The sequence below is a fragment of the Pimephales promelas genome, chromosome 5 (genome assembly GCF_988280905.1).
Source record: "Pimephales promelas chromosome 5, fPimPro1.hap1.1, whole genome shotgun sequence".
Classification (NCBI taxonomy): domain Eukaryota; kingdom Metazoa; phylum Chordata; class Actinopteri; order Cypriniformes; family Leuciscidae; genus Pimephales; species Pimephales promelas.
The window spans coordinates 10,971,931-10,987,324 of NC_142773.1; positions in this window are offsets into that span (position 1 = coordinate 10,971,931).

The following is a 15,394-nucleotide window of genomic DNA, read 5'->3' on the forward strand; positions in this document are numbered from 1 at the left end:
AAATGTGGCTCCGGTATCAATTAGAAACAACATTGTCTTGTCAAGAACGTTTACTTCTATCAGAGGTAAAGATTGATGAGCCTTATAGAAAATATCAGCAAGCTTGTCTTCATTGCAAAGAGCAGAGTCAGAAGGAGAAGAAGAAAAAGTATACTCATCTGATGTGGAGACCGTCGGAGACCCGTTGCTCGCACCCTCCCCCTCTCAATCCGCCTGACTCGTGGTATTGCCTGCCTGCGGGCACGAATCACGCCAATGTCCTTTCTGTCCACAAATGAAACAAGTGTCTCGACCTGGACGTTGTTGATTCTGTGCGAAATGTCCACCGTTGCCACGACCACGCCATTTGCCTCTTCCTCCACCACCTCTTTGGTTTTGCTGATAGTGGTGTGTTTCAGACGTGCGTCTTCTGGCCACTTTTCCAACAGTCTGGTCATTTGCACTAGTCCATATTTCAAAATCATCAGTCTCCTCAGTTCATTGAGACTCGGCCTGAATTCTCTGCAGAATGCAGCTAGTTCAGCACCCAGCTTGGCCCCGCCTAACTCGATGTTTGGCAGGTGAGCAGAGGCTTGTCTCATGTCCTCTTCAGTCCATGGTCTCATTATATACTGTCCCAGAGCGAGTTGAAGATGGCGCCTCTTCGCTGCCCTCCCTCAGAGTATAACTGGGCGGTGGGGCAGCTGGTGCGCTGGCTTGTACTTCAGACGGCACGCTGGCTTGCGATGGCGCTTGTGATGGCGAACTGGCTGGTGATTCTCCCGCAGCAGCTCCACTTAGACCAGGATTGAGAGCAGGTGGGCGTCGAGCCGGATAACTCCCGTCATCCATCATCATTTTCATAAATTGACCAAAGAAAGGAGAAAAACCGTCAGGAATGTTAGAACAGTCATTTTTAAGGGTAGAACAGTCAGTTTTAAAGGTAGAACAGTCAGTTTTAACATCCTGTAATGCTTTCTTTGATGCCTCCTCTCTTTCTTTATCAGAATGTGATGGTGCGATGGCACGAGAGCCTTATTTTTGCTGTCTGCGCATTGCCTCTTCTAACCATTTCCCTATGATCTCACCACACTTATTGTAAAACTCTTTGTCTTTATTCTTGACCTTATGAGTTGCCCAATGTACTTTGGTTTGAGTCAGATGTGACACACTAAACCCTCCATTAAACCCATAATGGTGTGCTAAGTACGGCACATACTCATGATACCAGGTTCCCATTATTTTATCCATGGCTACATACGAGCTCTTAGAAAAATCAATTCGTTTAGAAATATCAACCCGTTCCTCCTCTCTTTTCGAATTTTTATTTCCCATTTTCCTTGTGTAATTTGCTCCACAATATTTGTATTTGCGTATTTAAATCTTTTCCTCACGTGGTCACCACGCTCTCTTATCTACTGTATTAATTCTTTCCCCCAATGTGGCCACCACGCCTGCCTTTATTCGTCAATAAAGGACTTTCAAATTGCCTCCATCCGTCGACGGAGGTCTTTCCCAAATGAGTGCCTTTTGCTGTTTGAAAAATTACTATCAGGCTTATTTCAAACAGGCCCCATCTGGTGTTTGAGAAATCACTCTCAGTATTTTTCTCAAACTCTGGCCCTTTTGGGAAAACAATTAATACTTGCTATTTGAGAAAATTACTATCAGGCTTATTCTCAAACTCTTTGAAAGTTTACTTTCAGGTTTATTCCAAACCTCTGACCATTTTAGGAAAAGTATTCAATACGCAAATAATTCTCTTATTTACTACGTAAATAATTTTTCTCACCGTCTCTTGATGACCTTGTGAGTTCGCTTCTGGGAGTGCGTCACCTCGGTCGTCGTGATGAGCGAAACAATTCTCTCTCCTTAAGCTTGAGGATTCGAGCCGCAGAGTATACTGTTCTGGGGGTGATCAGCCAATTGTTCGCTCCTCACGCCGCTCCTTGGTTCAGCATCCCATCCTCCTCGTCGCCATTTGTTGTGGAAATGATTCTCTGTTATTCGAAAAGATAGCAGGAAGAAGACAAGTGAAAACCTTTTCAAAAGTCAAAGTATCAAAAGTTTATTTTCTTACAAAGAAAACAAGTCCAATCGTTGGCGTTCAACATACAGAACAGTGTCAACATGTGAAGGCGAAGGCTAGTCCTTCTCATCATCCTTATATACCTGAAAACCCAGGAAACCATGCAGGCTATGTCTGGTTTTGCTACGGAGTGTCTCCTACACCCTCTAGCAAGGAAACCTGTTTGCGCTGCCCTTGACTATTCTTGTAGACAGTATTTTTAATTTGGACAGCACAATGACGTTTGTGTTAAGTTTCCTATGTTCAAATACAGCTTCACACCTCAATTTATCTCTTGGTTACAAGTTATGTTCGACCTCACACCTTTCTGCTCAATTTATCTTTTGGGTGCAAGTTCTTGTTTATCGTTAATTTGATCAAAACCCTGCACACATATAACTCACACTTGAGATACAATGAGCTATTAAAATGTTTTCATGCTGCTTGCTTCTTTGTTAAACACAGAACATTATGTCCTCACACTAAGCTTACATTACGCATTTCTAACAGTTTAGTTATACCTTAAGCTTACTCTAACTTATGCATTTCTAACAGCTTGTTATATCTTTAACAATGTCCTTTGGATTACATGAACATCTTCCTTTAAATGCTTATGAGTATATGTTAGATGATATGAATATTTTCCTTTAAATGCTCATGAGTATATCTTCTCCAACGTTAGTAAAAGTTACAAACACATCTATCACATCTTAATGAAATAAAAGAAAACATAAAAGAAAATAAAGATCATATATGAAAGAAAAGAAACTTGTATAAATGTAAATGCAAAATTAGCCATTACAGTGTGTGTGTGTGTGTGTGTGTGTGTGTGTGTGTGTGTGTGTCTAGGCCTGTTTATTGAAAGTAATTCCAATTATTCATTATTCACAGGTAGAACACAGAGAGGCAGAGGCAGAAGTTTTATTTGCAAAAGTTGTGGTGTCCCCTTACATCCTGGGAAATGTTACTCTGTGTACCACTCAAAAGCAAATTACAGCGCCTAAATTTGATATATTTTACATTTATTTATGTTTTTAATTTATTTTGGAAAGTTTTATATATGAAGGAAACAACATCTGAATGTATTCTGCTTTTAAATGCACTTGTTTGATAAAAATACCTTTTTCTCAGTTTTTTGTCCAAAATGTTGTGTTTTTGACAAAACCTACCTCTGTTCAAGAGGCAATAAAAAAAAACAAATGAAGATAAAATAAAGACGTTTTTTTTTGCCTAAAAGCAGAGGCTCAGATCTTTATTTTATATACATCATCTTCATATATTCATGGAAGAAAATATTCAGCGGGGCATTAAAATAGCGAAAATCGTCAAAAACTTTACTAAAAAAAATTACTCAAGTGTTACTAAAGACATTTTCTAAAAGTATACTAAAGTTCACCAAAAATCTCAAACGTTTGCACAAATCATGACTAGATCATGTAGTAACACTTGAGTAATTACTAGTTAGTTCCAATGATCTTCACTTTATAATACGGATCCAAATAATTAGTAATTCCCACAGAAGTATCTAGTAACACTTTCATCTGTGAGCTATTACTTACTAATTATTTGGATCCGTATTATAAAGTGAAGATCATTGGAACTAACAGGGGCGGCTCGCCCATAGAGGGCGCTGGGGCGCCGCCCTCCCTCCGACCTGTCTGTCTGTTTTTTTAATATATATTATAATTTATCATTTTGAAAAATAATCTTTGTTAATTATATGCTAATATTGGTTTTACTTTGAAAAGTGTTTTGAACTCACCAGAATGATATTTGCATTCACTTTCGTTACTTTTATCATGTTGGTGTAGTAGTATAGCCAATAGGCTGTCTTCTCAGGGCGCCAGTTCGCTCAGCCCCACAGTGCTGGAATTTAAGCCAATGGTTCCCCGGTTGCTATGCAAAAAAGTTTATATTTCGCCAATCAGCGCCGTCAAATTTTATGGTTTGGGGGCGCTGAAAATATCGCCCACAGTATCAGATTAGGGGAGTGCACTGTGCACGCGCACCACGGGACATTTTTTTTACCTCAGATGAGAGAAGAATGGCAGCGCCAGTGACGTCGAGTGGAAATAATGTAAAGTTAGTCCCTCTGTCACTCACTCACTCACTCACACACACATAAACACTGTTTCACACACATTTGATATTAGTTATAGGAATATTAATACCTGTGTGTTTGCTTTGTTTTTGATGTTTTTAAGTTCTGAGCTAGATTACTGTGTTTCATACTAGTTAAAATCAACTTTCTTCTCATACTTGGGTGTTACAATCAAGAATGTTGTCCCATCCTCTCTTTCAGAGCCTTTTCTCTCTCTCTTTCTCTAGTATCAACACATTGTTATCCATTATCCAATTGTCAATTTGTCAAAAATATGTAGTCTACAGCTGGGGATTGATTAAACTAGATTGTTGTATTACCTTTTTTTTTTTTTTGTATTACCTATATAATTTATCAATATTATGCGTTTGCACTTTTTCTGTCAGCACACAGAGCATAATAAACATGCAACTTGTTCATTATCATTAACTGTCAAACTGTTATTATTATTATTGTATTATTTGACCATTGGTATTGACTGGTTTAAGTTATTTTATTGGTATAGGTAAGGGCATGGCCTAAGGCCTAAAATGCACCAGAATGCAGGAAATCACATCTACTAAATTCAAAATTTTCTGGGGGGGAACTCCCAGACCCCCCTCTTATTCAGCCCCCCCTACAATAATTTTCACCAGCCGCCACTGGGAACTAACTAGTAATTACTCAAGTGTTCCTACATGATCTAGTCATGATTTGTGCAACCGTTTGAGATTTTTGGTGAACTTTAGTATACTTTTAGAAAATGTCTTTAGTAACACTTGAGTAATTACTAGTTAATTCCAAGGATCTTCACTTTATAATACGAATCCAAATAATTAGTAATTCCCACAGAAGTATCTAGTAACACTTTCATCTGTGAGCTATTACTTACTAATTCATTAATAAGAATTTCTTTTAGTTAATAGTAGTTACTAGATTGTTAATAAACTTTTTCAGTAGTTCTCTGGGAAGTATTAAAAAAATAGTAGTTATCGATTACTTAATAGTGAACTACCACTTTCGTCTGTGCGCTATTACTTACTAGTTCGTTAATCAGAGTTTCTTGTTAGTTAATAATAGTTACTAGATTGTTATTATTGTGTTACTCATTAGTTCTTGTGTAGTTATTCATTAACGAAGGAACCGTATTCTAAAGTGTTACCATTTATAATGACAGTTAGTTGACATGTAGTTGAAGAGTTACTTATAGTTAGTAGAATGTCTAAAGTGGACTATCAAAATAAAGTGTTACCTGTGGATGACTATTCAACAACTGGAATCATTGGTTTTCACTGATTCGTGAGTACACTTTTACATCAAAGAGCTCCAACTAGCGCGCCATCTGTGTACTGAAAAAGTAGTACATTGACATTTTTTTTTTTTGTGGGTAATGGTGATGATTGGTATTCATTGTTGTTGAGTTGTGACTTTGTAAATTGAATTATTTGTTCATTCAAGGAGGGGAAAAACAAGACAAAAGAGTACTGAGAGAAATAAATACACATTTATTAATCTGTTATAATTTTGTGTGGTTTTGTTAATTTTTTTTTTTCTTTGAGGGATTTTCCATTGTCAAATCTAAAGAAACATAATCTGACACTAGCAGGTGAAGGTAAGTGATCGCCCATGTGTTTCCGGTTGACATTGTGCCTACTGTTTCTAAACCCAGAGAGAGTAGTGGACAAACCAAACTGACCAAGGATTCATTTAATTTTGGCGATACCTCGGTTTCTGAAGAATGGAAACAACGGCTTGCAGAAAATATGTTGGCGAGAAAGGATGTTTTCTCCTGTGATGAATTTGATGTGGGATGTTCGAAGAGTACCCAACATCATATCAGACTGACGGAGGATAAGCCTTTTCGTGAGAGGTCACGGCGGCTTGCACCAGCCGACATCGAGGATGTTAGGGAGCACTTGGAGAAGCTAAAAGAGGCTGGAATCATTGCAGACTCCAGAAGTCCCTACGCTTCACCGATCGTTGTAGTCCGGAAAAAGAATGGACAGATCAGGATGTGTGTGGACTACAGAACATTGAATCGTCGCACAATCCCTGACCAATACACCGTTCCACGCATTGAAGATGCTCTGGCCTGCTTAAATGGAAGCAAGTGGTTCAGTGTATTGGACCTTAGGAGTGGATATTATCATATCCCTCTGAGTGAAGACGACTAAGAAAAGACAGCTTTCATTTGCCCAGTGGGATTTTATCAATTCCAAAGGATGCCACAAGGGATTTGTGGTGCTCCCTCAACTTTCCAACGAGTGATGGAAAAGACGGTGGGAGACATGAACCTGTTGGAAGTGTTGGTCTACTTGGATGACCTGATTATCTTTGGACGGACTTTTTGGAGGAGCATGAGGAGAGGCTGCTCAAGATATTGGACCGCTTGCAGAGCGAAGGGTTAAAGTTGTCCCTGGACAAGTGCACCTTTTGTCAGACTTCTGTCAGCTATGTTTGTCACATTGTATCTCAAGACGGTGTCTCAACTGATCCCTCCAAAATTGAAGCTGTCAAGTCATGGCCCAGACCCCAGAATGTGACAGAGCTACGTTCCTTCTTAGGTTTCTGTGGGTACTACAGGAGATTTGTCAAAGACTATTCAAGAGTGTCTTACTCACTAAACCAGTTGCTGCAGGGGTGTCTACCTGCTAAGACCATGAAGAAGATAAAAGCTGGGGACAACATAGACAGAGTCGTGTACAAAGCCTCAGATCCATTTGGAAGTAGATGGACTGATGCTTGTGAAGCTGCTCTCAATGAGTTGAAGGTGAGACTTACCCAGGCGCCTGTGTTGGTTTTTGCTAATTCTCAGCCCCCGTACGTCTTACATGTTGATGCCTGCTGTGAAGGGTTGGGCAGGGTGCTGTATCAGGACCAAGGACAGGGGTTAAGGCCTGTAGTGTTTGTCAGCAGAAGCTTGACGCCTTCAGAAAGGAACTATCCAGTCCATAATTGGCGTTAAAGATCTGAGATCTGGGTTATATGTTGATAGTGTAAATGAAGGGAAATGTGCCTCCACCGGGGTAGTGGATAAAATAAAGATCCCCTAGAAAGAATTTTACCTTGTGAGCCACAAGAGTCTAACCGGTAGGAGGGCTACATTTTGTGGGGGCTCGTCCGGGATAGGTCAGATTATTCAGATTGTGTTTTAGAAACAGTGAACTTGTGTTCTTTGAAGACGAAATTGTGAATTTTTTTTTTTTTTTGACAAGTTGGAATTTTTTTTAAGTGATTTATGTGTATATTGTTTCTTTGAGAATTCTGTGAAGAGAACTTTGTTTAACTTTGTTATTTTTTTACACAGAAAAAAAATGGAGGTTATTGGGATTATTGATTGGTGCAGAGAGAATGGTCTTGAGTTGGACAGGGTTATCATTCTGAGCAATGTACCTGCAGATTGTGAAGAAAGAGTAGTTTATGAAGTGCTGGATGCTGCTCTGGGAATGAGGAAATGCAAAGTGATTGATCGCCTCTTTGATAAGACTAAGCGACAGCAGTTTCTTCTGATTGAGACAGTTAGCAAAGTTTCTGAGATGTCTATACCTGCAGAGCTTGGAGGACCTGAAGTAGGTACCTGGTACACACAGGTTGTGCATGTTGCAGTTGAAGCACCTAAACACAGTAAAGAAGATGAGTTTCAGACTAAGCTGATGTCTTTTCTTCAAGCAGAGGGAAAGTCACTATCTGACATTCCAAGTTTAGCTTCCCCTACACCTGTGCTTGACACTAGACTGGTTGATGCCATAAACTCCCTTGTTCAAACATGTCATGTGGCTTCGTCTGAGAGAGCTGGATATAGGAAGCTGCGTCCCTTCTCTGGGTTCATTCCCTCTCCCCATGGAGAGGATGAGTATGAGGTCTGGGTGGAGCAGACTACTCACATTCTGGAAGAGTGGCAGTGTTCGGATAATGTCAAAAAGCAGAGACTAGTAGAGTGTCTCAGAGGTCCTGCAGCGGACATTGTAAGGTTCGAGAAGACCGGTAACACATCTGCTACTTTCAGTGACTACCTCAGTGCATTAGAGTCAGCGTTTGGCACCACTGAAGATGCTGCAGATTTGATGTTAAAATTTAAGAGCACTTACCAGAGTGAGGGAGAGAAGCTCTCAGCCTACATAATGAGGTTGGATAGGATGCTACACAGTATGCTGAGGAAAAGAGGCATTGAGTTCTCTGAAATGAATCGTCTTCGAATGCAGCAAATAGTTAGAGGTGCTCTTTCAAGTGACCTGGTGGCAATGCGCTTGAGGATGACCCATAAGCTGTGTGCCCCTCCTTCCTTCAATGAGCTAATGAAAGAGGTGCGAGAAGAAGAGAGCATGTTAAAACAAAGGAGCTCAGTGCATGCAAATGTAGCTGTGTCTGGTTTGCCACCTGCAAAGACTGAGTCATCTGGTAACACCAACCTGGCAAATTCAGAAGTAGAAATGCTGAAGAGGGAGATTAGGGGGCTGAAGAACGAGGTGTCTCGCTTGACAGCTATGGCGAAGGAACCAGTGACTTATGATCATTCCGCTAAGCACAGTTTAACTGCAACTGCGAGTAAGAACACCAAACAGACCAGTGAACAAGCGAAACATCTTTTGTTACAGATGTGGAGAAGATGGGCATCTGAAACGTGATTGTACCAAGGAAGAAAATCTCAGGAGGGTAAACCAGCGGCTCATCAAAATGAGACAGCCGTCGGGAAATGCCTCCGGGGCTCAGTAGAGGAACGGCCTGAAGCTCCGGGGAAGACACGTTCCACAAAGTGCAAAAGAGCAAGAGCTGAGCAAGTAGATCTTCCGAACGGGTTAGTGGAACTTAGCTCTGTCCTTCCCATCCAGGTGGAAGGTATCTAAGGCTTTACTAGATAGTGGATCGCAGGTTACGCTGTTGTACAGATCTGTTGTTCTATGAGAAACACTTAAAGCATCTGCCATTGACACCAATTGAAAATCTGGAGATATGGGGATTAAGCTCGCAGAGATACCCTTAGGATGACTGCTTGTCTTTAAGGCTGGAGTTTCCAGGATCTGTGGCAGGAGTGGCGGAATCCATAGATGCACTTGTGTTGGTCTGTCCCGATCCTGTCATGAAAGGCGATGTCAACATTCTGGTGGGAACAAATACGGCTGTGGTAAAGAAGCTTGTGGAAGTTTGCAAGACGAAGATGGGTAATGATTTCCTCCATACCCTCACTGTTCATCCTGAGATCAGAACTGCCTATGAACGGGTCATTGCTGTTAACAAGTGTGACATTGATGACTGTAGAGGGACAGTCTGGTTTCATCGCCTTAAAGGATTAGTTCACCCAAAAATGAAAATTAAGTCATTAATTACTCACCCCCATGCTGTTCCAACCCCGTAAGACCTTTGTTCATCTTCGGAACACAAATAGAGATATTTTTGATTGAATCTGAGAGCTGGATCAGTCCTACATAGAATACCTAAGGGACTGGCTCTTGACGGCCCATAAAGTCATTAAAGAAAAGGTTTAAATATTCCATGTGCCTACAGCGGCTCAATTATAAGTTTATCAAGCGACGAGACTATTTTTTGTGCAAAAAAAAAACATAAATAACGACTTAATTCGACTATTCTATTACTTCCTTATGGGCGCATGCGCGAGAACTGAGACGAGGACGTTCTCCTTCGACTACTTTTTGTTACGGGCTGCTCACCGCGCTTAGGAGTATTACCGCCACCTACCGTATAAGATGATGTGCTGATATAGCTGGAAGCGCAAAACTTTCTGTTTACAAGCAGAGGAAGATGCGCGCTGTACATACGCTTTTCAATTAGCGTATTTTCCGCACTACAAGGTGCACTTAAAAGCGTTTAATCTTCTCAAAAAACAACAGTGTTCCTTATAATCCGGAGCGCCTTATATATGGATCATCATTTTATACGGTAGGTGGCGGTAATACTCCTAAGCGGAGCAGCCAGTAACAAAAAGTAGTTGAAGGAGAAGAACTCCTCGTCTCAGTTCTCGCGCATGCGCCCATAAGGAAGTAATAGAATAGTCGAATTAAGTCGTTATTTATGTTTTTTTCGCACAAAAAGTAGTCTCGTCGCTTGATAAACTTATATTTGAGCCGCTGTAGGCACATGGAATATTTAAACCTTTTCTTTAATGACTTTATGGGCCGTCAAGAGCCAGTCCCTTAGGCATTCTATGTAGGACTGATCCAGCTCTCAGATTCAATCAAAAATATCTTTATTTGTGTTCCGAAGATGAACGAAGGTCTTACGGGGTTGGTACAGCATGGGGGTGAGTAATTAATGACTTAATTTTCATTTTTGGGTGAACTAACCCTTTAAGCCATTGAGGTTGTCTCCGGGAGAGAGTGTGAGCGTTTCTGGAATCTTGAAATACCCTGTCACATCATCTTCTAAAACCTTGTTAGTGGATCATCCTGAGGAGTCCCGGTTTCCTGAGGAACTGCTGGTGAGAGCTGAGGTGCAGTCTGCTGCTGCAGTCCAGTCAAAAAGAATTGGAGTCACTATTAGGAATGTCTCTTCTTGCCCAGTAACGATTAAGAGAGAAATGCCGATCGCCCATGTGTTTCCGGTTGACATTGTGCCTACTGTTTCTAAACCCAGAGAGAGTAGTGGACAAACCAAACTGACCAAGGATTCATTTAATTTTGGCGATACCTCGGTTTCTGAAGAATGGAAACAACGGCTTGCAGAAAATATGTTGGCGAGAAAGGATGTTTTCTCCTGTGATGAATTTGATGTGGGATGTTCGAAGAGTACCCAACATCATATCAGACTGACGGAGGATAAGCCTTTTCGTGAGAGGTCACGGCGGCTTGCACCAGCCGACATCGAGGATGTTAGGGAGCACTTGGAGAAGCTAAAAGAGGCTGGAATCATTGCAGACTCCAGAAGTCCCTACGCTTCACCGATCGTTGTAGTCCGGAAAAAGAATGGACAGATCAGGATGTGTGTGGACTACAGAACATTGAATCGTCGCACAATCCCTGACCAATACACCGTTCCACGCATTGAAGATGCTCTGGCCTGCTTAAATGGAAGCAAGTGGTTCAGTGTATTGGACCTTAGGAGTGGATATTATCATATCCCTCTGAGTGAAGACGGCTAAGAAAAGACAGCTTTCATTTGCCCAGTGGGATTTTATCAATTCCAAAGGATGCCACAAGGGATTTGTGGTGCTCCCTCAACTTTCCAACGAGTGATGGAAAAGACGGTGGGAGACATGAACCTGTTGGAAGTGTTGGTCTACTTGGATGACCTGATTATCTTTGGACGGACTTTTTGGAGGAGCATGAGGAGAGGCTGCTCAAGATATTGGACCGCTTGCAGAGCGAAGGGTTAAAGTTGTCCCTGGACAAGTGCACCTTTTGTCAGACTTCTGTCAGCTATGTTTGTCACATTGTATCTCAAGACGGTGTCTCAACTGATCCCTCCAAAATTGAAGCTGTCAAGTCATGGCCCAGACCCCAGAATGTGACAGAGCTACGTTCCTTCTTAGGTTTCTGTGGGTACTACAGGAGATTTGTCAAAGACTATTCAAGAGTGTCTTACTCACTAAACCAGTTGCTGCAGGGGTGTCTACCTGCTAAGACCATGAAGAAGATAAAAGCTGGGGACAACATAGACAGAGTCGTGTACAAAGCCTCAGATCCATTTGGAAGTAGATGGACTGATGCTTGTGAAGCTGCTCTCAATGAGTTGAAGGTGAGACTTACCCAGGCGCCTGTGTTGGTTTTTGCTAATTCTCAGCCCCCGTACGTCTTACATGTTGATGCCTGCTGTGAAGGGTTGGGCAGGGTGCTGTATCAGGACCAAGGACAGGGGTTAAGGCCTGTAGTGTTTGTCAGCAGAAGCTTGACGCCTTCAGAAAGGAACTATCCAGTCCATAATTGGCGTTAAAGTGGGCTTGTTGTTGACAAGCGAATCAGTTACCTAACGTAACCTCGGTTCTCTCTAGATGAGGGAACGAGTATTGCGTAAGCTAGCTTGTTGAAGCCAAAAATTATTACATAATTTGGAATCCTTGTCAACGCATTTCCTCTGAGGCAGACCATGAGCGGGCTAACTAGCAGCTCATTGGTTTGTTCAGAGAAAATGCACAAGCCTATGGGAGAGCGGCGCTGAACCCGCGCCCAATGAGCGGCAGGCGCTCGTTCATTATGCCAAAGCCCGCCGAAAAGGGCGTGGCTTGAGTGTATAAAATGCTCTCCCGAGGCTGTATAGAACGATTTATTCAGCGTGAAGCGAAAACGCTAGTGGCGCAAGCACGGCTGGGAACGCAATACTTGTTCCCTCATCTAGAGAGAACTGAGGTTACGTTAGGTAACCAATTCGTTCTCTTACGAGAGGTTCTCTCGTATTGCGTAAGCTAGCTGGGGAACCGGGGGGATCTTACAGTGGAAGGGGAATAATAAGGCGGCAGCGTAGCGGCCGTTATAGAATAATGCACAAGCTCATAAGGCATAGCGGGACGTTATCTGATAATACATAAACACCAGAGGGGAGCACAAGGGGTGAACCGGTTGAGATAGAACTCCCAATAGTGCAGCTTCTTATATGAGGGCTGTAACATACTAAACCGCCAGTACTTTCGCCTGTAAGGCGGGAACTTCCAAGTTATAAAATCTGGCAAAAGTGGACGGGGACGCCCAGCCCGCGGCCACACAAATGTCGTGAATGGAAATCCCGCAGCACCATGCCCACGATGAGGCCATGCCCCTAGTGAAATGAGCCCTGATGCCCAGCGGGCAAGGCAGGTCTTTAGCGGCATAAGCGGTGGCGATAGCGTCCACTATCCACCTAGACAGTGTCTGTTTTGAGGCGGCCAATCCCTTGGTACGGCCCCCGAACGACACAAACAGCTGCTCCGAGCGTCTGAACGCGGCAGCGTGTGTAGTGTACAATCTCAGTGCCCGGACCGGGCAGAGGAGATTGGCATCACGCTCGCTATCGGATGCAGGCAGTGCCGATAGGGAAGCCCTAAAAGGGGTACCAATCACCTTTGGAACATAACCATGTCTAGGTTTGAGAATGATGACAGAGTTGTTAGGACCAAACTCAAGACACGTCGCGCTTGAAGAGCGCGTGAATGTCCCCCACGCGTTTTACTGACGCAAGCGCGATCAGAAAAACGTTTTTTAGCAAGAGATATTTTAGGTCTACGGACCCGAGTGGTTCGAACGGAGGGGCTTTCAACGCCTCGAGGACTATCGAAAGATCCCAGACCGGAACCGAAGGGGGGCGAGGGGGATTCATCCTTCTGGCTCCTCTGAGGAAGCGGATGATTAGCTCGTCTTTGCCCAGAGACTGGGCGCGCCGGGGTTCAACGAACGCCGCGACGGCTGCCACGTAAACCTTTAGAGTGGATGGGGACCTGCCCCTGTCCAGCATCTCATGAAGGAAAATGAGCAAAGACGAGACCTCGCACATCCGTGGGTCCAAATTTTTGTCGGTGCACCATTTCGAGAACACAGACCATTTTGCAGCATAGAGCTTTCTAGTAGACGCCGCTCTGGCGTGTTTGATCGTGTTCAGGACTCCTTCTGGCAAATTGACGAGTAGTCGTTGGTCACCCATGCATGAAGCGCCCAGCGCTGTGGATGGGGGTGCCAGATCGAGCCGCGGGCTTGAGTGAGGAGATCTGTTTTGATTGGAATGGGCCACGGGGCTGTCTGCGACAGCTGTGTGAGCTCCGGGTACCAAATCTGATTCTCCCAGCGCGGGGCTATGAGGAGCACCGGGTGGCGTGTGTCCCTGATTCTCTGAATGACCTGCGGTAGCAGAGAGATCGGGGGGAAAGCATAGAGCGGGCGGCGGGGCCAGTCTCGGGCAGTATCGGACAGTGAGCGTTCTCTTCTGATGCGAAGAGATCTATGTCTGCCCTGCCGAATAGACGCCACAGTGTTTGGACTGTTTGAGTGTGCAGGGACCAGTCCCCGGGGGAGACAAGGTTCCTGGAGAGTATGTCTGGGCCGTCGTTCAGATGGCCCGGCACATGCGTCGCTCTGAGCGAGAGCAGGTGACTCTGTGACCATACTAGGATGCGGCAGGTCAGATAGAAGAGATTCTTGGACCTGATCCCGCCCTGACGGTTGATATAGGAGACCACGGCCATGTTGTCCGAGCGGATCAGGACGTGGTGACCCTGAATGCGCGGGAGGAAACACAGAAGCGTGTTCTCGACCGCAAGCATTTCCAGACAGTTTATGTGCAAGAGACTCTCCTGACTCGACCATAGGCCGGCGGCCGGGGAGCCCTCGCAGACCGCGCCCCAACCCGTGTTGGATGCGTCTGTTGAGATGACTTTTCGGCGAGAAAAGGATCCCATGGTGACGCCCCTCTGAAACCAGTCGGTTACTGTCCGCCTCAGCGCTGCATTCCATGTCAGTCCTCCAAGTGCTGCAGAGCGACTTCTTGTGCGAGATGGCGAAGAGCGGTAGGAAGCCATCCACCCTTTCGGATTTGAGAAGCACGACGGACCTCTCCCTTCGCGCCACTAAAGCCGCCGCACAAGCCCTGGGGAGATGCATGGCCGCCCTCTGTGTCGCTGAGAGACACTTGTGGCTCACGCTTGCCGACATGGGAGATTCAGAACGCGCCGTGTTCCTCAACGCGCCTATCTCTCCGACCGGCCTCTTCGGATCTGCCGTCACGGGCATTGTTGACCGCTTCTCCGAGGTACAAAAAGCCACCCAGGCCATGAACTTGTTCCTGCCCCGCCGCGCCAACACTTCTGCAGTCCGCTCTCACGAACCTCCTGCCAGAACCCCGCAACAGCGCCCACCTCAGCAAGCTCAGCAGCCCCAGCGTAGACAGGGCGGCCGCCCTCGCTCTCGCTCTGACAGCCACCGCAGACTGCCTCCTCCCCGGGGGCCTCGACCCAAGATCACGCTGAAGCCTGATCAGCAAAAGTCTGCCTAGCAAGTCAAGTCAAGTCAAGTCACATTTATTTATATAGCGCTTTTCACAATACAGATTGTATCAAAGCAGCTTCACACTGATAACATGAAAGTAGCACAACACAGGATCAACAACATTGCTAAACACTAAATAATCCCAACTGAGCAAGCTCAAAGCAAGCCAAAAGCAAGGCGACAGTGGCAAGGAACCAAAACTCCATCAGATTGGATGGAGAAAAAACCTTGGGAGAACCCAGGCTCAGTCGGGGGCCAGTTCTCCTCTGGCTTACATTCATATTGTTTAAATATAAATATTAAATATAAATATTGTTTATGAATAAAACGGCGCCATAACATATCGCAGGCGTTGAGTCGTCTCTTCAC